The sequence below is a fragment of the Hemitrygon akajei genome, chromosome 1 (assembly GCF_048418815.1).
Source record: "Hemitrygon akajei chromosome 1, sHemAka1.3, whole genome shotgun sequence".
Taxonomy (NCBI): domain Eukaryota; kingdom Metazoa; phylum Chordata; class Chondrichthyes; order Myliobatiformes; family Dasyatidae; genus Hemitrygon; species Hemitrygon akajei.
This window is the reverse complement of record NC_133124.1, coordinates 195,809,294-195,833,167: the sequence shown is the minus strand read 5'-3', so window position 1 is coordinate 195,833,167 and position 23,874 is coordinate 195,809,294.

Below are 23,874 nucleotides of genomic sequence, written 5' to 3'. Positions count from 1 at the left end.
CATAGGGAGCCCAGTGAGGAACCTTATTTCCATTTGGAAGAATGAACCCGCACGCCGTGTCGAGATAGCAGGCGAGTGTGCGTTTCCGACGGCGCCTGAACAATTCTATGAAAGCATATGTACCAGGACAAACGGAATTTCAGACACATGTCTTAATTTGCGTTGGACTGTGTTCTGCGGAGTATTCGCGGTGTGCATTCAAGAAGCAATTCCAGCTGAGCGTAATTCACGTTGTCTGGATCGCACGAGACAGCATATCTCGTGAAAACTATCGTGACTAGTTTGGCGGAGGTGTAGCCGCCAGCCACAACAGCATTATGTTCTCGAATTCACAATTTTCTCCAATCATTCGTTTGCCTGCTATGATAATGGAGCGATCCATTCTCTAAAGTAGGGAGCACGCTCTCTCTGAAGGCGACCGTATCCAGATCGGTCAAACATATCCAACACCTTCAGAGCCGAATGGCAGTGTTTCTTCCACGTATGCACTGCGATCTTTCAGGTAACACCATCGACCTTTCCCCCAATTTTTCAAATGAATGACTCCCTCTGCTTCATCTATCTTTGGTGATGCAACTTTCACAGCACTCCAAGGTTTAGGACTCTAGAGATTCAAGACCTACTGTGCGAGCCAACTGAAAACTTGGCATCCGTATGTAATTAAATTTCAGGTGTGATCAATAGGGTAAGTGAGAAGGACGTCAGAGATCTCTGCAAGGACATCAAGAAATATAGAGACAGGTGGGCAAGGAGCAACTTGAACACTTTGTGAGAATTTTTAAAAATGGATGTTACATAACTTCAAGTCTAAGAGGACCAGCAAACATGTTTATTTTCGTATTAGAAACTAATACCCTGATATGTGATAGGCAAGCTTACGATTTACATCGATAAGTCCTTTAGCAGTATGGCTACTTTAAAATATGGGTTGAGAATCATGCTGTAAATCGCGAGTAACAAACACAAATTGCTCGAGAAACTCAAAATGTTAGGTAGCAACCTTGGAGTGAAATGAACATTCAACCTTTCAGGCACAGACTCTGGAATGATTTTATATTCCCCTTCAAAGGTACGGCCTGACCTGTTGAGTTCATCTAGCATTTGTGCATATTACTTTCGTGCATTGAATGAACAGCATAGCAAGTCTTCGGAATGAATAGATTTATCCCAGTTCCTGTTTCAGGTGATGTTTTTTTATTCTCTTCAGCTGGCACAGAGAACATTATCTCCGGCTCCGTTCTTCCATGTGCACTAATCTATCGTCAATTTAAATATTCATCAGCTATTTACATTAATCATTCCTTGAGACAGTGAGATCCTTCAGTTGGCGTTTTGTAAGGACAACTCAGACAGTTAACATGCAAAATTTTAGATTATAAAGACATGCATGTTTCGATAGAGTATATAGTGGATAGAACTAATGATTGTGACTAAATTTGGATACAGCTTGTTTTATGTTCTGCGACACCTTGCAGGATCTTTGCAATTTTTTTCGAATTGCCTATTGCAGAAGGTAGAACAGGGGCCATTGTAGAAATAAGGACCATAAGACAATAAGATCATAACATAATGGAGTAGAATTAGGCCAATTGGTCTATCGCTTCTACTCAGCCATTTCATCATGGCAGATTTAATTTTCCTTTCAGCCCTATTTCCAGCATTCTCCCCGTAGCCACTTATGTCCTTAAAAACCAAGCATCTATGAACATCCGCCTTAAATATACATAAAACCTAGCCCCCACAAATGCTCGTTGGAAGGAATTCCACAGATTTATCGCACTTCAGCGAAAGCAATTACTCCTCATCTCCGTTCTGAAAGGACGCTCCTCTATTCTGTGTGTGCGTCCTCTGGTCTTAGACTCACACACAATAGCAAACATCCTCGGCACATCAATTCTATCAGGGCCTTTCACTATTCGATAGGTGTCAATGAGACCACCCCTCGTTCTGGTAAATTTTAGTGATTACACGCTCCTCTTTTGACAAGCCGTTCAGTCCTGGAATCTTTTTCATGAACCTCCTTTGAAGCCTCTCCTGTTTCAGCACATCCTTTGTAAGACAAACGGCCCAATGATGCTGACAATACTTCAAGTAAGGCATCACCAGTGCCATATAAATTTTCAGCATTACATCCACATTTGTTTTTACATCCCAGTACTCTTGACATGATTTCTAATATTTCATTTACATTCCACAACACAGTGTCAAACTAGAAAATAATCTTCAGGGAATCTTGCACATGGAATTTCAGGTCCCTTTGCCACTCCTATTTTTGTATTTTCTCTCCATTTAGACAATAAACATTTTCATTTGTTCTGACAAAGCGCATGCTCATACAGTTCAAAAAACATTAAATCATCTGCAGTTTCTTTGCCCATTCAACGAATCTGCATGCCTCTCTACTGCCTCGAAACTAATTGCTCTTCTACCGATATTCATAGTCGGTAGACTTTGCTACAAATCTATTAATTTCATCATCCAAATCAGTGACCTCTCCAATCCATGTATCTATCTAATTTATTCTTAAAACTTGAGCCCGCATTAACCACGTCAGATGGCATCTCGTTCCACACTCCCAGCATTCTCTGAGTGAAGAATTTCCCCCCAAAATTCCCCCTAAACCGTTCCGCTTTCACCTTAAAACCATGTCCTCTCGTGTTTATATCTCTTAATCCAAATGGAATGAACCTACCCGCATTTACTCTGTCTATACCCTTCATAATTTTGTAAACCTCTATTAAATCTCCCCTCATTCTTCTACGCTCCAAGATATTAAGTACTCACCTGTTTCATCTTTGCCTGGAACTCAACTCCTGAAGATCCAGCAACATCCTATTTTGTTTTTCTCAACTCCTTAATCGTACTGATATGTTTCCTATAGTTAGGCGACCAGAACTGTACACAATACTCCAAATTTGGCATCACCAATGTCTTATACAACCTCGCCATAACATCCCAACACCTATACTCAATATTCTGATTTATAAATGTCCGGATGGCAGAAACCTTCTTTACAACTCTGTTTACCAGTGACGCCACTTTCAGGGAATTGTGTATCTAAACTCCCAGATCTGCTTGTTCCCCGTACTTTCCAGTGCCCTATCATTTACTCTTTATGTCCTATCTTGATTTGCCTTTCCAAAATGCACACTTCACACTTCCCTGTATAAAATTCAATCTGCCAGTTTCTGGCCCATTTTTCTAGTTTGTCCAGATCCCTCTGCAAGTTTTGGAAGCCATCCTCGATGTTCAAAACGCCTCCAATCTTAGTGTCATCAGCAAACCTGTTGATCCAATTTACCACATTATCATCTGAATTATTGATTTAGACAACAAACAATAATGGTCCCACCACGGATCCTTGAGGCGCACCACACTAGCCAAAGACCTATAGACTGAGAAGCAATCATGCACTACCACTCTCTGTATTCTCTGACACAGCCAATTTCGAATTCAATTTCTAACTTCTCCATAGAACCCTAGTGCGTGAACCTTCTGAACTAAGCTCCCATGTGAGACATTGTCTAAGGCCTTTCTAAAGTCCGTGAAGACAAAATCGACAGCCTGTCGCTCGTCTCCTTTCTTGGTAACCTCCTGAAAAAACTCTAAGATTCGTTAAACACGCTCTATCACGCACAAAGCCAAGCTGGCTATCCTTAATCAGCCCTTGGCTGTCCAGATAATGGGATATCGGATCTCTCAGAACATCTTCCAATAACCTACCTACTGCTAATGTTAGGCTCACCTACTTGCAATTACCTGGTTTATTTTGGAGCCTTTTTTAAACAATGGTCCTTCGACACCACACACGTGGCTAAAGGCATTTTAAATATTTCTGCCTAGGCCCCTGCAAATTCTACTCTAGTCTCTCTCAAGGTCAGTGGAATGAGTATGTCAGCCCCGGGGGATTTATCTACTTTTATTCTCCGTAAGGCAGCAAGAATTTCCTCCTCTTTTATCTCTAGATGTTCCATGACATTACTGCTTGTTTCCCTTCCTTCCATATACACTATGCCAGTTTCCTGAGTAAATGATGATGCAAAAATATCTGTTTAATATCTCCCTCATCTCCTGAGGCTTCACACATAGACATGAACTCCAATTGGAGCAGTTGTGTCCCGTACCTTCCTTTTTATTCATAATATACTTGCAAAAACCCTTCGTGTTTACCTTCACATTATCTGCCAAAGCAAACTCCTGTCTTCTTTTTGAATTCATGTTTTCATTACTTAGGATTTCCTACATTGTCTACACCCTTCAAGTACCACATTTCCTTTCCTTGTTGCTTATACCTGCAATACATCTTTCTCATTTTCTGATTAAAATCACCAATATCCCTTGATATCCACTCCTCCTAGATCCTTTCTCATTTCCATAGAATTGGCTTTTCTCCAATTTAGAACTGCAACTCGAGGACCAGAACTTATCCTTATTCATAATTAACTTGAAACTAATGACATTATGGTCACTGAATCCGAAATGTTCGCCTGCATCTAATTCTGTCACCTGACCTGTAGGGTTCCCTAATAGGAGATTAACTATTCCATTCTCTCTCGATGGTTCCCCTATATATTGATTTCCTGAACACATTTGACAAAATCTAATCCATCCAGCCCTTTAACAGTGTGGGAGTTCCAGTCCATATGTGGAAAGTTAAACACGCCTACTATTACAACTTTCGGTTTCTTACATCGGTCTGCATCGCTCTGCAGATTTGCTTCTCCTAATCTCTCTGACTATTGTGCTCTCTATAATGCAACCCTATTAGTGTCGTTACCCCTTTCCAGTTCATCAGTTCCACCCATATGGTCTCTGTAGAGGAGCCCTCCGGGCTGTCCTGTTCACGCACAGCTGTGATATTTTACCTGACTAGTAATGCCACTCTTCACTTTCAGTCCTCCCCATCTTTCACGTCTGAAACAACGAATCCCCGGAACATTAAGCTGCCAGTCCTGCCCCTCCTGCAATCAAATCTCACAAAGAGCAACAATGTCGTAATCCCACGTGCAATCCAGACTCTAAACTCATCTGCCTAACCTACAATACTCCTTTCATTCAAATAGATGCACCTGATACCATTTTTATCAAGTGTAAACCTTTGATTTCTGTCTATACATGCAGTCCTCGCGTTGTCTTTTAACTCCCCCACTTCACTATGTGCTCTGAAACTCTGGATTCCCTCCCCCTGCAAATCTATGTTAAACCCTCTGAGCAGCACTAGCAAATCTACCCGCAAATATGTTATTCAACCTCCAGTTCAGGTTTAAACCGTCCCGTCGGAACTGGTCCCACTTTCCCTGGAACAAAGCCCAATTGTCCAGCAACTTGACGCCCTCCTTTCTGCACCATCTTCTTACCCTCGTTCCTATTTCTAGCCTCACTTGCACGTGACACGTGTAGCATTCCTGGGATTGCAACATTTGAGGTCCTTAGAGGTCCTACCCTTCAACGGTGCACCTAACACACTAGCCACCCTTTGGAGGACCACCTCTCCTTCCTATCCACGACAGTCGTCCCTACATGGCGACATCTGGCTGCTCACCCGCCCTACTGAGAATGCCAGGAACATGATCCGGGATATCGTAGACCCTGGCACCAGGAAGGCAACAGACAATCCGGGATTCTCGATCTCTCCCATAGAACCTCTTATCTGTCCCCCTAACTATCGAATCCCCTATCACTATTGTTCTCCTCTTCCTCCTCCCCCTACCTTTCTGAGCTGAGGGTATACTCATGGTGCCGTAGACGCAGACACTACATCTTGTTCCTGGTAGTTTGTCCCCAACAACAGTATCCTAAGCGGTATACTTCTTGTTGATGGGAACGGCCAAAGGAGTGTTCTGCTCTTTCTGACTATCCCGCTTCCTTCTCCTGACTGTCACCCAGCTACCTGCCTCCTGATTTGTAGGGGTGACTGTCTCCCTGAAACTCCTGTCTATTTCTGCCACTGCCTCACGAATGATCCTATGTTCATCCAGCTCCAGCTCCAGTTCCCTAACTCGGCTTGTCAGGATCTCCTGCTGGATGCACCTTTTACAGGTGTAGACATCAGGGACAATTGTTCTGCCGCTGACTTCCCACATCCGTCATGCGGAGCACGTGACTGCCCTTACTGGCTCTTCCATTACCGACTACTAAGTTAATTGAATTAATTAAAATAACTGAACCGACCTTACTTCATTGGGAGCAAGCTTGTCCACAGCCTTTGCTTGCCGAAGCTTCTCGAGCCAAAGTCTCAAAGCTCCACTACTATCCTGAACCACTCACACGCTGGTCGCTCCTCATCAGTTACCCCTTTTTTATCTGTCCCTGCCAATTTTCTTAACTACTCACTCAGTCTAATCGACTAATCAACACTCTGATTAAGCCTTCAGTTGCCCTTCAGGGTCTTTTTTAACGCACACTCACCTCAGCTGCTCAGCAGCTTCCAGGCGCTCAGTGCTCTCCCAAGCCCTTCACTCCTCCTCCTGCTTCGATGGTCCCGCGATCACACTGTCCCGAGTCGCCGCTCCGCGCTCATTTGAAAGCACACTCATTCAGTTCCTCAGCTGCTTCCCAGTCCTCAGCGGTCTCCGGAACTCCTCGCTCCTCCTCCTGCTGCGACGGTCTCGCGATCACACTGATGCAATCTCAGGGCTCAGCAATCTCTTCTCAGGATGTAGCCTGGGGTACATCCCGCCCGTTCCCAGTAACTTATCGAACGATGTTTTCTAAATCTCCAGCACATCCTCATTCCTAATATCTACATTCTCGGGCTTTCCAGTCCACTGCAAGTCATACCTACAATGGACAAGATCCTTTTCCGTCGTGAATTTTGAAGCAAAGTCTTCTTTAAGTACCTCTGCTATTTCCTCAAGTTCCATACACTTTTTTCCATTGTCTCACTGGATTGGACCTATTCGCTCAGATCTAACCATCTTGCTCTTCACATATTTGTAGAATGCCTTGGGGGTTTTCCTTAATCCTGTCCACTAAGGACTTCTCATGGTCCCTTCTGGCTCTCCTAATTTCATTCTTAAACTCCGGTCTGCTAGCCTTATTATCTTCTAGATTCATACCACAGGTTAGTTGTTCTTGTTTTTTTTTTTTTTGTTAACCTTTCGTAAGCTTTTCTTTTCTTCTTGACTAGATTTAGAACAGCCAAGATCCACGGATCTTGGTCGCTACCACCCTTTCCATGTCTCATCGGAACGTACTTCCTTCGACTATACCACATTTAGTGATCAAAACAGTTCCACACCTGCTGCTCTCTCCAGTGTGATATACTCTTTGTCGTTCTGGTCATTGGAGCTTTGCTCTTTAGTTTCAGTCTGCATGTAAGTATGAGAAGGGCTGTCAAGTGATCGGATTTGCCAAACTACTTCCAGGGTAAGGAACGGCAGGCCTTCATTATCTTAATATAGACCTGAGAACCTCTGCAGAGCTCACTGGTGCTACAGGTTATAAGTGATGGTAATTAGGCAGATATCTTTCAAACAATCCTGATTAAATTCTCCGACTATGAGTTAAAATGCGTCGGTACGGACTGTTTCTTGTTTGGAGACGCATCATGCAGTAACGCGAGCTTTTTTTTTTACCCTTGGCAGCTAAAACCGTATAAAATCGCGGTTGAGATTATGGCAGAGAAAGCGCCACATAAGTAGAACTGACAGTATTGAGCGTTAGTTATTACTAGTGTGGGTGGGGGGGGGGCACGATTTAGACATATCCATCTCGTCGGAGTGCCAGCGAAAGTCTATCATAAAACACATTACTTTTCCTACTGCCTTTGCAGATCTAGACGTTCGATGCATTCTGCTAATCGAAAAGCGTTTCAATTAAGTATAGAAAAGAAGAGACTCTCGGTTCCTACCGATACAGCAGCTTTGCACTCTAGTCAATAAATGTGTCCTTCGGTGACTGGCCATTTGCAAACAAGATCCGGGGCTCAACCTCCGCGCTTCAGCCTTGGTTGGAGTCTTTCACACCGCACCCCCACCCCCGCCCCACCCCCGATTTCATTCATGAGAATGAACCTACGATCTCTTAAAGTTGCGATGTCTGTCTGGTCTGCTGATTACTTCATCGGTCGTGAGTTATGAAGATCGCTGATTTGATTTAGACATCCATTGTTAAGAGGGAAATTACATGCTCAAGATTCACAAACATTTATGATATTGTTCCACCACATCACTCGCACCAAATGCTTGAAACATTTCCCCTTTCTATTAACAATTCATGAGGTCATATAGCTCCTTCTGCGCACTTGGTCAAGCCAACCGAAATAACTATCCAACCTACTCTAAATTGTAAGTGTATTACATGTAAGTCCGATCCTGTTTGCAGCCTAACCATGTTATTGTTCTGGCTCTTCTGCATTTTTGAACCTCGACGTAAATTGAGGAAGAGTAAACAGTCGACGTTTCGGGCCGAGAATCTTCCTCAGATACAAAACCTCGACAGTTTACTCATTCCAAAGATGATGCCTGTCCTGGGTTGCAAATCCTCCCGGGTTTTCTGGGTATTACATTAATTTCAAGCGTCTGCAGGTGCTTGCTTGTTTGCAGACGCTTCTCTTGTTTGTAAATGGGGTGATAGATTTGACAAATACTTCCGCTCTGTCCAACAAAGGTAGAATTTCCTGGTGGCTAAAGGGTTATAGTACTTTTCCAATTCCGGTTTTGTCATGTCTGTCCATGGCCACTTCTGCAAGATGAGCCCTCGTGCATTTTTTTTTAAGATGAGGCCACTCTCAGGTTGAATGATCAACGCCTGATATTCTACCTAGGTAACTTCCTACCTGATGGCATAAACACTGATTTCTTCTTCCTGCAAGTTTACCCTCCCCCTTCTCCGTTATATTTCCTAATTATGTCCTCTTATCAACCGTTCTCCTTATCTGCCTATCACAGTCAACCTTTGGACAATATTGTTCCCATTGTTTCCAATATCCCAATCTCTCTTCCATCAAATTTCTTCTTCTCCAAACCATTAATTTTCCTAATGCCTGGCTACACCTAGCAACTTTTATCTCGTCTTCCTTCCTACCGCCCCACATTTTAATTTTCTCGTCATTTCCCCACCTCCCGCACCCCATTTCCCATCCTGAAGAAACGTCAAACACACTGTTTATTCACTTTCATAAATGCTGCCTGACCATTAAGTTCCTTCAGAATTTTATAGCTGTTGAGCTGGATTTCAAGTATCTGAAGGATACCGTGTCTTACTAATTCACAAAATAAAGGAACCGGCTTTGTTTCTATATCTTTATGGGAAGTCCTTGGAAAGATTGCAAAGAAGATTCAACAAGTTGGTATAGGCCTGATCCATAGACAGGACAGATTGTTCTGGTAGGTTGACTGGAAGTAAAGGGAATATTTCACTCAACACACACAAGATGCTGGTGGAACGGAGCAGGCCAGACAGCATCTATAGGGAGAAGCACAGTCGACGTTTCGGGTCGAGACCGTCGGCCGGAAATGTCGACTGTGCATCTCCCTATAGATGCTACCTGGCCTCCTGCGTTACACCAGCATTTTGTATGTGTTGCTTGAAAGTCCAGCATCTGTAGATTTCCTCGGAAATACTTCACTGTTACCTTTGGAATAAATAATGGCACGACTTTCAACTGCAATAGGCTCCAAAAAGTTTCAGCTCAGCAATTCAATTCCTGTTCAGTTTTTGAACGACCTTCTTATTCAGCCTCAACATTATGTTGAAGAAGAACAGAAATGGAAATAACATATTCTCCCACCACAAATCACAAATAAAATCCTGGCAATACAAATTCAGACAGCTCAGACTGAAGGAAATAGTCTCTCTCATTATTCTATTTTCCCTTTTAAAGGATTTACAGGTTTTTTTAAAATCATTATCCAAACTTGCATATTTTATAAATTGACGGAGGTGACTCATGAAGACCTCCAGCTCGACTGTGCCTGTGGGAAATAAATTTCTGTTCCATCGCTAACCGGTAGACGGCAGATCTGTACTGTGAATAAGATCAGAACATTCAGCTGTTAACATTTTCTGGACAACGATAGTCCCTTCTGTAAATAGTTATATTTAAGGTGTAATTCTGCAGAAAGTATCATAATTAAGTTATATTTAAGCCTGTGAGTCGGTTGGTGTGAAATGTTGCGCCCGTTGCTCCCGGTGTTGCCTTTTATATATTGGTGAGTCTCGGCGCAGACTGGGAGACCGTTTTGCTGAACACATACGCTCTGTCCGACAGAGAAAGCAGGATCTCCCAGTGACCACACATTTTAATTCCACGTCCCATTCCCATTATGATATGTCTATCCATGGCCTCTCTTCTGTCAAGATGAAGCCATACTCAGGTTGGAGGAACAACACCTTATATACCGTCTGGGTAGCTTCCAACCTGATGGCATGAACATTGACTTCTCTAACTTCCGTTAATGCGCCCTGCCTTTTTGACCCCATCTCTGATATATTTAGTTTTCCCCCACCTTTATTTTCCTCTCTCTGCCCATCACTCTGCTTGTTCTCCATCTCCTCCGGTGCTCCACTCACCCTTTATTTCTGCCTAGGCCTCCTGACCGATGATTCTTTCACTTCTCCAGTTCTGTATCCGTTTTGCCAATCACCTTTCCAGCTCTTGGCTTCACTCCAGCCCCTCCGGTCTTCTCCGATCATTTGACATTTCCCACTCCTCCTGCTACTTTCAAATCTCTTACGATCTTTACTTTCAGTTAGTCCTGACGAAGGGTCTCGGCCCCTGGACTTTGCTTCTCCCTATAGTTGCCACCGGGCCTGCTGCGTTCCACCAGCATTTTGTGTGTGTTCCTGGAATTTCCAGAATCTGCAGATTTCTTCGTGTATATTTAAGCAATACCTTGCTTTATTGAACGCATAGGATACCCGCCTGCAAGGTAAACCAGAATTATCATATGTAAGTATTTTAATTTTGGGGTAATTCTCTGAGTTACCGGATTTCTCCCTCGTTACAAAATATATAGACTTCCATCAATCATAGTGCATAACTGGTTGTTTATTGTTTTACACAGAGCGGGGGCATAACTGGTTTGCGGGACTTCTCAAAGTAGAGTGTTATACAAATGTCTGGGCAACCCAGGTCAAAATTTATGTTACTATGAATAGTTAAGTGAGTAGAAGCCGAGCTGATCACCAGAAGTCATTAAGTGAAAGATGATACATTCTTTTCAACATTTTAAGCAAGATTAGTGTATTATTTTTATTTTCTGAAATTATAGAGTGAAAGAAAGGAAAGGAGCACCATGCAAAAGTTGGGGCAGCCCAAGAGATTTTAAGTACTCAGTTGACTTTAACCAAGCTATCAGGCCTTAATTAGCTTGTTGCCTCTATAGATTGTTCACAGTCATCGTTAGGAAAGGCCAGTCGATGCAAATTTCAAAGCTTAATAAATAACCTTACTCCACGTAGTAATGCTAGAAAGGCAAATCAAAACCCCCGTTTGACTTCAAATGGACCTCAGGAAGATTTAGCAGACTCTGTTTTGAACTGTTCTACTGTGCAGCGACACCTGCACAAACATGAACTTCATGGAAGAGTCATTGGAATAAAACTTCTCCAGATTCCTCAGCACAAAATACAGCATTGGACGTTTGCAAAGGAACATCAACAAAATGCTGGTGCAACGTTGCAGGTCAGGGAGCATCTATAGGAAGAAGCGAAGAAGCACAGTCGACGTTTCGGGCCGAGCCCCTTCGTCAGGACTAACTGAACGAAAATATATTAAGAGATTTGAAAGTGGGTGGGGGGGGGGTCCGAAATGATAGAAGACAGGAGGGGGTGGTGAAGCCAAGAGCCGGAAAAGTGATTGACAGAAGGGATACAGAGCTGGAAGAGGGAGATGATCATGGGACAGGAGGGCCTAAAGGGAAATAAATCGTGAGAGGAGCACCAGAGGGCGATGGAGAACAGGCAAAGAGTGATTGGCAGAGAGAAAAAAAAAGCAGGGGGAGTAATAAATAAATCAGCATGCGGTAAGAAAGAGAGGGGGGCATCAACGGAAGTTAGAGAATTCAATGTTCATGCCATCAGGTTGGAGGCTACCTAGACGGAATATAAGGTGTTGTTCCTCTAACCTGAACATGGTTTCCTCTTTACAATAGACGACCCATGGATAGTCAAATCAGAATGGAAATGCGATGTGGATTTAAGGTGTGTCGTCACTGGGAGATCCTGCCTTCTCTGGTCGACGGGGCGCAGGTGTTCTTCGAAACGGTCTTCCAGTCTGCTTCGGGTCTCACCAATATATAAAAAGCTGCACCGGAAGCACCGGACGCAGTATACTACACCAACCTACTCACAGGGGAAGTGTCGCCTAACCCGGAAGGATTGTCTGGGATCTGAATGGTGTTAAGAGAGGAAGTGTAAGGACAGATGTAGCACTTGTTCCGCTTACAAGTGCCAGGAGGTGTATCGGTGTGGAGGGATGTGGGTGGTCGAATGGACAAGGGTGTGGCGTAGGGAGCTCCCTCGTCCCTTGTCTTTTCTCTCTCTCTGCTCATCTCTCTTTGCTTGTTCTCCATCTCACTCTGGTACTCCCCTCCCCCTTCCTTTCTCCCTAGGCCTCCGGTCCCATGATCTTTTCCCTTCTCCATCTCTGAGCTTCACCCCACCCCCTCCTGCCTTCTCCTATTATTTCGGAATTCCCCCCTCCCCCTCCTAATTTCAAACCTCTTACTATATATTCTTTCAGTTAGTCCTGACGAACGGTCTCGCCCCAAAACTTCGACAGTGTTCCTTCCTGTAGATGCTGCCTGCTCTATTGCGTTCCACCAGCATTTTGTGTGTGTGTTGTTTGAATTTCCAGCATATGCACATTTCGTCCTATAAAGGAACATCTAAACAAGCCTGACGCAATTTGGAAACAAATCCTGTGGACTGAATGAAGTCAAAATAGAACTTCTTTAGACGCAATGAGCAAAGGTATGCTTGGAGAAGAAAATGCTGCAGAATTTCATGAAAATTACACCTCTCCAACTGTTAAGCACGGGGGTGGATCGAACACGCTTTGGACTTGTGTTGCAGCCAGTGGCACCGGGAACATCTCACTGGTAGTGGGAGCAATGAATTCAATGAAATACCAGCTAATTCTGGAAGAAAACATCACACCGACTGTAAATAAAAGCTGAAGATGTAAAGAGGATTGCTTCTACAGCAGGGTAATGATCCTAAACACACTTCAAACTCCACAATGGACTACCTCAAGAGGCGCAAGCTGAATGTTTTGCCATGGCATTCACAGAACCCGACCTGAACATCATCGAAAATCTGTGTATAGACAGAGCAGTGCATGGAAGACGGCCCAAGAATCTGACAGAACTAGTAGACATTTGCAAGGAAGAATAGGCGAAAATCCCCCGAACAATGATTAAAAGACTCTTAGCAGGCTACAAAAACCGTTTACAGGCTGTGATAATTGTCCAAACAGTTACTTTGTGCCCTTTCCCTTTTTTGGTTATTTTGAAACTGTATTAGATGGAAATAACAAAAAGACAAGTAATCTTGCTTAGTATATTAAAGAAATGTGTCATCTTTAACCTTATGCCTTTTGTAACTCTGATAATCATTTTACTCGCTTAGCTATTCATAGTAACAGAGACTTTGAACAGGGGTGAGCAAACTTCTGCATTTTTCTGTATTGAAATGTAATAATTTTCGATGTCGGTGTTAAACATTGTTTTCTCACTGGTTAATAACCAGAGAACAGTGGTCCTATTTGCCCACTGGCCGAAAAATTCATTCCAAAGAGTGCGGGGGTGGGTGTGGAGAAATAAGACCGTAAACCTTGCTCCAGAACGGAAAACTCCCAACCTAGGCAAAGTCCAGGTGTATCTTACTTCATCCTCTCCAATGCAACGATACTTACCTGACTGTGCGGTCAGTAGAACTGAAAATGGTATTATCTGTTCTACAACATTAGCGATACCTGTAATTTATCCCAATGTCACTCTCTTCCGCAAAACTCCTCATTGTTCAACAATTCCTGGTAACTGTGCAAGCCTACTACATGCCCTAAGATCAATATCCCATGTATATCAGCATCGATGTCATTTTAATTTGTCCTTCTCCATGTACCAAGTGATCATTATCTCCCCGTAACCAAAGAACGACATCTTCAATTTCAAACGTAAAAAGAATATATGTTTGACTTGAAACGTATAACTAATACAATTTACCTAACATTCTACAGCATTTAAATATTTCAGAAGAGAAGCAAAGAAATAGCGGCCGGTGGTGGGACAAATAATTAACAATTAATAGTACAATTCTTAAAACCTACGATTAATAGATTAAGAGAAACTAAGGAAGGTGATGTAATACACTTGAAAGATAAATAAAAAGCAACGCAATTGAGCAAGCATAAAATCTTTTAAATTACTGAGAAACATAAAATTACAAGTAATTCTTAAACCAGAATGACTGATCTCATCCCTAGCGCTCTTTGCTATGACTGGAATTATGCAGCATGAGGCTGGATCAGAAGCTCCCTTCTGAAACTGCTAGGAAATTGATTTAAGTAGCATTATCATCACTGGACTCCACTTCGATCCGACGGGAGAGGTGGGTTGGGGTTAGGAGAGGGACGACAAACTGCATGTTGTGAAAATACATTAGTTGGCGGTGTAAGTTTGACACCACGTATAGCATATTCATGGCAGAGTGCTCAGAGGATGTGCACAGCAGCTGGCAGATGTTCTCACTGACATCTTCAGCATCTCCCTAAGCAGCGCCGACGTTCCAACAAGCTTCAAGGCCACCATCATCGTCCCCGTACCGATGAAGTCTTCAGTGCCCTGCCTCAACAATTACCGTCCGGTTGCTCTCATCCATCATCATGAAGTGTTTTGAGAGGTTCGTCATGAGGCAAATAGAGAACCTGCTGCTCCCCTCACTGGACAGACTGCAGTTCGCGTATCGTCCCAAACACTCAACAGACGATGCTATCGCCATCATACTCCATCTGGCCCTCACTATCTTAGACGCAAAGCACAGATACTTTCGAATGCGGTTCAAAGAATTCAGTTGAGAATTCAACAAAATCATTAATCAGCACTTGATTGGAAAGCTGAAACTACTGGACCTGAGCACCTCCATCTGTAACAGGATCCTAAACTTCCCCACTGGGAGACGTGAGTCAGTCCGGATCAGGAGCAGGATATTCAACAAACTCAGCGTGAGCACGGCCACCGCGCCTTCACCCCACTCCTGGGCTATGTGCTCAATTCACTGCTGTTCACTCTGCTGACACACGACTGTGCAGAAATACACAGCTCGAATCACATCATCAAGTTCGCGGATGACACGAACGTGGTGGGTCTCATCAGCAAGAACGACGAGTCAGCTTACCGAGAGGAAATGCAGCTGCTAACAGACTGGTGCAGAGCTAACAACCTGTCTCTGAATGTGAACAAAACAAAAAAAAGATGGTTGTTGACTTCAGGAGAGAACGGAGCGACCACTCTCCGCTGAACATTGACGGCTCCGTCGTGGAGTTCGTTACGAGCACCAGAATACTTGGGGTTCAAGTGGCGGAGAATCTCACATGGGTCCTCAACAACAGTTCCATAGCCAGGAATGTCTAGCAGCGTCTCTACTTTAAGTGAAGGATGAGACAAGTCGATCTCCCGCAACGCATCCCTTCCCTCCCCCCCCCCCCCCACCCCGCCGCCTCACTACATTTTACAGGTCTTGTATAGAGAGCATCGTGACCATCTGCATCACTGTCTGGCACTCAATGTTGTGCCGACCCTTAAACCCTGCCTCCCATATAACCCTCCACCTTACATTTCATCATATACCTGTCCACTATTCTCTTAAAATTCACTAGTATATCTGCCTCCACCCCTGACTCAGGCAGTGCATTCCGCGCTCCAACCACACACCGAGTTAATAAAATCTTCCTATAATATCCCCCTTGAACTTCGCACCCCTTACCATAAAGCCATGTCCTCTTGTATTGAGCAGTGGTGCCCTGGGAAAGAGGCGCTGGCTGCCCACTCTATCTTTTCCTATTAGTATTTTGCATACCTCCATTACGTCTCCACTAGGCCTCCTCATCAGAGAGTAAAGCCCTAGCTCCCTTAATCTCCGATCATCATGCATGCTCTCTAAACCAGGCAGCATACTGATAAATCGCTTCTCTACCCGTTCCAATACTTCCACAAACTTCCTATAGCGAGGAAACAAGAAATGGACAGAGTACTCGAAGTCTGGCTTAACCAGAGTTTTATAGAACTGCATCATTACCTCGGGACTCCTTAACTTTATCCCTCGACTTATGAAAGCTAACACCATATAAGCTCTCTTAACTACCCTATCTACCTGTGAGGCAACTTTCAAGGATCTTGGCACATGTACCCCGAAATGTCTCTGCTCCTCCACACTACGAAGTATCGTGCCATTTACTTTGCTCTCTGTCTTGGAGTGTGTCTTTCCAACGTGCACCACCACACACTTCTCCGTGTTGAACTCCTTCTGCCACTTCCCAGCCCATTTCTGCATCCTATCACTGTCTCTCTGCAATCTTCGACAATCCTCTGCGCTATCAACAACACCTAAAAAAACTTCGTGTCGTCTGCAGACTTGCGAACCCACACTTCTATCCACACATGCAGTTCGTTAATAAAAATCACGGAAAGTGGGGGTCCCAGAACCGATCTTGTGGGACACCACTAGTCACAACGCTCCCATCGGAATGTGCTCCTTCCATCAGGACCCTCTGCTCTCTGCAGGCAAGCCAATTCTGAATCTACCTGGCCAATCTTCCCTGGATTCTATGCCTTCTGATTTTCTGAATAAGGCTATCGTCTGGATCCTTATCAAATGCTTTAATAAAATCCATACAGATCACTTCCACTGCACTGATCTTATCTCTATGCCTGGTCACCTACTCAAAGAACTCGAACAGGCCTGTTAGACACGATGATCCCTTCACAAAGCCACGCTGACTATCCCTGAGCACATCGTGATTCTCTAAATGCCCATAGGCCTTATCTCTAAGAATATTTTCCAATAGCTTTCCCACCATAGTCGTAAGGCTCAATGGTCTACAATTACCCGGACTATCCCAACTACCTTTTTTGAACAAGGGGACAACATTCGCCTCCATCCAGTCCTCCGTATCATTCCCATGGACAACGAGGACATTAAGAATTTAGCCAGAGGCTCAGTAATATCTTCCTTCTGCTCATGGAGCAGACTGCATTCTAAAAACTCCAACACCTCCTCTCCCTTAATATCAACATTCTCCAGAACATCTTTTTTTTTTACAATAGATACAGCTCAACATAAATTGTGTACATTCATATATTGTAATAAAATTGATCAAAATGTTATAGCATATCACATAAAGGTATACCACTCTGTAATCAAAAAAAAGATCGGTCATACATCATAAAATACATTTTTTTATATTTAAAAAGTCAACCCCCTACCAACATACTCCAGAACATCAACCTCACTTATATTGTCCTCACCGTCATCAATTCCCTCTCATTGGTGAATACCGAAGAGAAGTATTCATTAAGTACCTGGCTCATTTCCCCAGCCTCCACAAACATCTTCCCAACTTTATCTCTACTTCGTCCTACCTTCACTCCTCTCATCCTTTAGTTCTTCACATAACTGTAGAATGCCTTGGGTTTTTCCTTCACCCCAATCGCCAAGGCCGTCTTATGATCTCAACTTGCTATCCTTAGCCCCTTCTTAAGCTCATTTCTTGCTGCCCTGTATTCATCAATAGAACCATCTGATCCTTGCTTCCTAAACCTCATGTATGCTGCCTTCTTCCACCTGACAAGATTTTTACCTCACATGTCAGCGATGGTTCCTTCACCCTACCATACTTTATCTTCCTCACCAGAAAAAAATTATCCCTGACATCCTGCAAGAGATCCCTAAACAACGGCCACGTGTTCCAGGAATACATTTTCCTGCAAAAACATCATCCCAATTCACACCTACAATCTCTAGCCTTCTAGCCTCACAATTTGCCCTTCCCCAAATAAAAACTTTCTGGCCTCTCTGATTCTCTCCTTTTCCATAATAATGCTAAACGTCAGGGAGCGGTGATCATTGTCCCCCAGGTGCTCACCCACTGAGAGATTTGTGACCTGGCCTGATCCGTTACCTAATGCTAGATCAGGTATGACATTCCTCCTAGTCGGCCAGTCAACGTACTGTTACAGGAATCCGTCCTGGTCACACTTAACAAACTTTGACCCTTCTCAACCATTGGAGCTACTCAGGTGCCAATCAATATTAGGGAAGTTAAAGTCAGCCATGATAACAACCCTGTTATTTTTGCACCATTCCAATACCTGCCTCCCAATCTGCTCCTCGGTATCTCTGCTGCAACCAGGGGGCCAATAGTGTACTCCCAATAGAGTACCTGTTCCAACCATCCACCCATTCTGACCCGGAAGCGAATCCTGCTACATTTTCCACCCTTTCTGTAGCTGTACTAGCCTCCCTGACGTATAATGCCAGCACTCCGCCTTTTCCCCATCTCTATCGCTTTTCAAGCATTAACGTCCAGGAATATTGAAATCCATTCCTGCCCTGGTGCCAGCCAAGTGCCTGTAATGGCCACTGCATCATAATTCCATGTATGTATCCAAGCTCCCAGTTCATCACCTTTGTTCCTGATGCTTCTTGCATTGACGTACACGCACTTTAGTCCTTCTGCCTTACTACCTTTATACTCTTCATTCCGCTTCTCTTATATGTTACATCTGGCTTTACTCCATGAACTATACTTGCAGTTCCCACGTGACCTTTACGCTCCTCCACCTCACTATCTGCTATAAAACACTGGTTCGCCACCCCCTACAAATCTAGTATTAAACACCCGAAGCAGCACTAGCTAAGCTACCTGCAATGATGTGTGCCTCCCTCAGTTCAAGTGCAACTCGTCCCGTCGGAATAGGTCCCACCTTCCCTGGAACAAGGCCCAATTGTTCAGAAACATGAAGCATTGCCTCCTGCACCAACTCCTTACCCACGTATTTAGCTGATTTATCTTCCTATTTCTAGCCTCTGTAGCACGTGGCACGGGTAGCAATCCTGAGCTTGCAACCCTGGAGGTCCTGTCCTCCAAAGTTGCACCTAACTCCTTAAACTCTCTTTGCAGGATCTCCTCCTTCTTCCTATCCACATCATTGGTCAATACATGGACGGCGACATCTAGCTGCTCACCCTCCCTCTTGAGAAAACTGAGAACTCGATCCAAGATATCGCGGACCCTGGCAACAGGGAGACAACAGACCATCCGGGATTCTCGATCTCTCCCACAGAACGTTCTATCTGTCCCTCTAACTGTCGAATCCGCCATCACTACTGTTCTCCTCTTTTCCCTCCTTCCCTTCTGAACTGAGGGTCCAGTCTCGGTGACAGAGACGGGACTACGGTGCACTTGTCCCTGGTAGGTCGTCCCCAACAATAGTATACAAAACGGTATACTTATTGTTGATGGAAACGGCCGTAGGGGTGCTCTGCTCTTCCTTTCTATTCCCCTTACCTCTCCTGACAGTCACCTAGCTAACCGCCTCTTGTCTTTTGTGGGTAACTACATTCCTGAACCTCTGTCTATTTCTGCCCCTGCCTCACGACTGTTCATCCAGCTTCAGCTCCAGTATTCTAACTCGGTTTGTCAGGAGCTGCAACTTGGAGCACCTTTTTCAAGATAACTCATCAGGGACAACAGTGCTCGCCGTGACTTCCCACATACTGCAAACTGAGCACTCGACTCTCCAAACTGCTGCTTCCTTTACCTACTTCTAATATAATTAGATTAATTAAAGAGCTTATCGGGCAATACCTCTCTGGGAGCAAGTTCGCCCTCAGACACTGCTCGCAGAAATCTCTTGAGCCAAAGCCTTCCTACTCTCTCTCAAACTACTCCGTCGCCTACTCCTACGACGCCAGCTCCGTTAAGCTGCTGGATTTTTCAACTCTCCCGCTGTTCTCACAGGCCGACCTTCACGCACTTGCGCTGTTGTGCCCCATTCAAACTGCCGGAGAAATTACCTTACCCCACTCACAACACACTGCACCCGCTCAGCCGACAGCATTGTGAAGGATCCCACGCACCCCTCATACAAACTCTTCTCCCTCCTGTCATTTGGCAAAAAGTACTGAAGCATTCCGCCTCTCACGATCAGACTATGCAATTTTCTTCCCCCAATCCATCAGACTCCTCAATACTTAATACTGAGATTTTAGACTGACCTCTGCATCATATAAACATATATAATTAAAACACGGAAACAAACCATCTCGGCCATTCTAGGCCGTGCCGAACATTTACTCTCACCTAGTCCCACCCAAAAGCACTCAGCCAATAACCCGCCATTCCTTTCCTGTCCGTATACCTGTCCAATGTTACCTTAAATGACAAAATCGAACCTGCCTCTGCCACTTCTACTGGAAGCTCATTCCCCATAGCTACGACTCTCTGTGTAAAGAAGTTCCCCCTTGTGTTACCCCTAAAGTTTTACCTCGTAACTCACATCTCATGTTCACGTGTTTGAATCTCTCCAACTCTCAATGGAAAAAAAAAAACCTACCCACGTCAACTCTATCTATCCCCCGCATAATTTCAAATACCTCTATCAAGTCCTGATGCACCATCAATACCTCTAGGAAACTGGAAGTGAACGATAGGCTTTTATTAACAGCGAAAAAGGGACCACGGCCATGTCGAGACTGAAGGAGGAGCAGTGCCCCCAATCGCCTTTATACAGGGGTCTGTGGGAGGAGCAACAGGAGCAGTCAGCAGGGTGGGGGGGGGGCTTATCCAGACAAGTATACATAGATTACAACAAGACCCCCATGAACATTCTATGCTCCAAAGAATAAAGACCTAACTTGGTCAACATTTCTCTTTAACTTAGGTGTTGAGACCCAGGTAACATTCTAGTCAATCTCCTCTGTACTCCCTCTATTTTGTTGAAACCTTTACTATAACTCGGTGAACAGAACTGTACACAATACTCCAAATTTGGCCTCACCAATGCCTTGTACAATTTTCACATTACATCCCAATTCCTATACTGAATGAACTCCTATACTCTTGATGAAGGGTTTCGGCCCGAAACGTCGTCCCTACCTTCTCCCATAGATGCCGTCTGACCTGCTGAGTTTTGCCAGCATTTTGTGTTTTTATCCTATACTCAATGCTCTGAATTATAACGGGCGGCATACCAAAAGCTTTCTTCACCACCCTATCCACATGAGATTCCACCTTCAGGGAGCTATGCACTGTTATTCCTACATCACCCTGTTCTACTTCATTCCTCAATGCTCTACTATTTACCATAGATGTCCTATTTTGATTAGTCCTACAAAAATGTAGCACCTCACACTTAGCAGCATTAAACTCCATCTGCCATCTTTCAACACACTCTTCTAATTGGCCTAAATCTCTCTGTAAGCTTTGAAAACTTACTTCCTTATCCACAACGCCACCTACCGTAGTATCATCAGAATACTTACTAAAGCAATTTACCACCCCATCATCCAGATCATTAATGTATATGACAAACAACATTGGACCCAATACAGATCCTGGAGGCACACCACTAGTCACCGGCCTCCATCGACAAACAGTTATCCACCACTGCTCCCTGGCATCTCCCATCCAGCCACTGTTGAATCCATTTTACTACTTCAACCTTTATACCTAACGATTGAACCTTCCTAACTAACCTTCCATGTGGAACCTTGTCAAAGGGCATACTAAAGTCCATATAGACAACATCCACTGCTTTACCTTTGTCAGCTTTCCTAATAACCTCTTCAGAAAATTCAATAAGATTTGTTAAACATGACCATCCACGCACAAATCCATGTTGACTGTTCCTAAGCAGACTCTGACTGTTCCAAAGCAGACCCTAACCATCCAGATAATTATATATACCATCTCTAATAATAGTTTCCATTAACTTACCCACCACTGACGTCAAACCTACAGGCCGATAATTGCTAGTTTCCTCTTAGAATCCTTTTCAAACAATGGAACCACATGAACAATACGCCAGACCTCCGGGGCAATCCTCCAATACCCGGTTTCTAATGACATTTGAAATATTTGAAATATCATTTATTATTAAATTGTGACTTGTCCTGTTCCGTGTTTATTGTCTTGTTTATTAATTATTGCACTGCCCTGCTCCGTTTTGTGCGCTTTACGTAGCCCTGTACAGGTCTGTAGTCCATTGCAGTTTTTATGTCGTTTTACGTAGTCAAATGTAGCCTTGTGCTGTCGCACATAGTTTAGTGTAGTTTAGTGTTGTTTCTTGTAGAAGCAGGGTCCTGGAGGAACGTTGTTTCGTTTTTATGTGTACTGTACCAGCAGCTTGTGGTCTAAATGACAATAAACTTGATTTGACTTGTGTGTAAGGAAATTAAAACACATTTTCTGGACACGTGGATGTGTAGCTGAGTATAACTTTGGAATTTTATGTTGCAGCTGAATAAAACTTACATTAGGCCATATTTGGAATATAGTTTCCCTCAAAACAAGCTGCAGTGAACGAGTATGTAGAGGTTTTTATAAGGCCGTTGCCTCAAGTTGGAAAGCATTAATAGCAGTGGAAATTTGGACTGAATAAAACGCTTTTTCTTGGAGCGTAGGACGGTAGAGTGTAACCTGTTTTTTTTTTTTAAAATGTAGTAAACTTAATGAGATTTAATTGTCGAAGTGAAATGCCAAGCAACAGCGGAAACTGGTGGAAAGTGAACATACGTATTTCCCTTAAGTTCTACATGTTGAAATGCCTTGGACCAAAGGGTGTAGTTAGAATAAGATGAAGTTGACATTTTATGGAATCAATTGATCAGAAGGACAATTGGACGGAGATTTGATAATATGGAACGTGCACATGCAATTGGTCAGAATCGGAATCAAAGTTAGGTTTAATATCGCTCGTGGTAGTCCTTTTTTTAATTTACGGCAGCACTAAAATGCATCACATAATAATAGAGGTGAAAACTGTGAATTACAGCATACATATATGAATAGTTAATTGTAAGAAGTAGTTAAAATATGGAATTATAGAATCAGAAGAGAAAAAGCTTAAAAATCATCAGAGCATGTCAGGAAAATTGTTATAGTTACTACAGTACAACATTGCAGTCCATGATAATAAAAACGTATATAAAAGTATATAAGATACTTAAATTAAATAAATAGCGCAAAATAGTGAATTTTGGGTAAAATATCCTTTCAGAAATGTAATGGCGGAAGGGAAGAAGCTGTTCTGGAAACATTGAATGTCTTTCTTCTGACTTCTGTACCTGCTTCCTCATGGTAACAGTGAGGATAATGCAGGATCTCCGCCATGTGGTCATTAATGACGTACAACGCCTTTTTGATTCACCGCTTATTGAAGATATCCTGGATACTCTAAAGGTTAGTGCTTGTTATGGAGATAACAAACATTGCAACTCACTGCACGTTACTTCGATCCCCCATTTTACCAAGCTTTCTTCCTACGATTTCGAACTTGCCGTTAGCTCTAACCGTACTCAAGCATCTAGTTAACACTTCGTCCGATATACGCATGTCCACCCCATTTAATACGCAGGTACGATTAACCGGTACTCCCTCGATCTCACACCAGAGTTCATTCTTACCCGAATCCATCTCCCCTCGCTTAATTCGGGGCGAATTACACCGTATATGAAAATTCAAATCCCGGGCGAGACCTACACGTGTAGCATCCGTGACCCCAATTCACCCTCGTTCGCCTCGGGTGTACCGCCGTCGCCCCACCAGCAGAGCAATTCTTCGGCGTAAATAAGGTGCAATCCCCTCCCCAGTACACGCTCGGAACACAAATACCAGACAATACACCAACGTAGAGTAAATAATTGCAA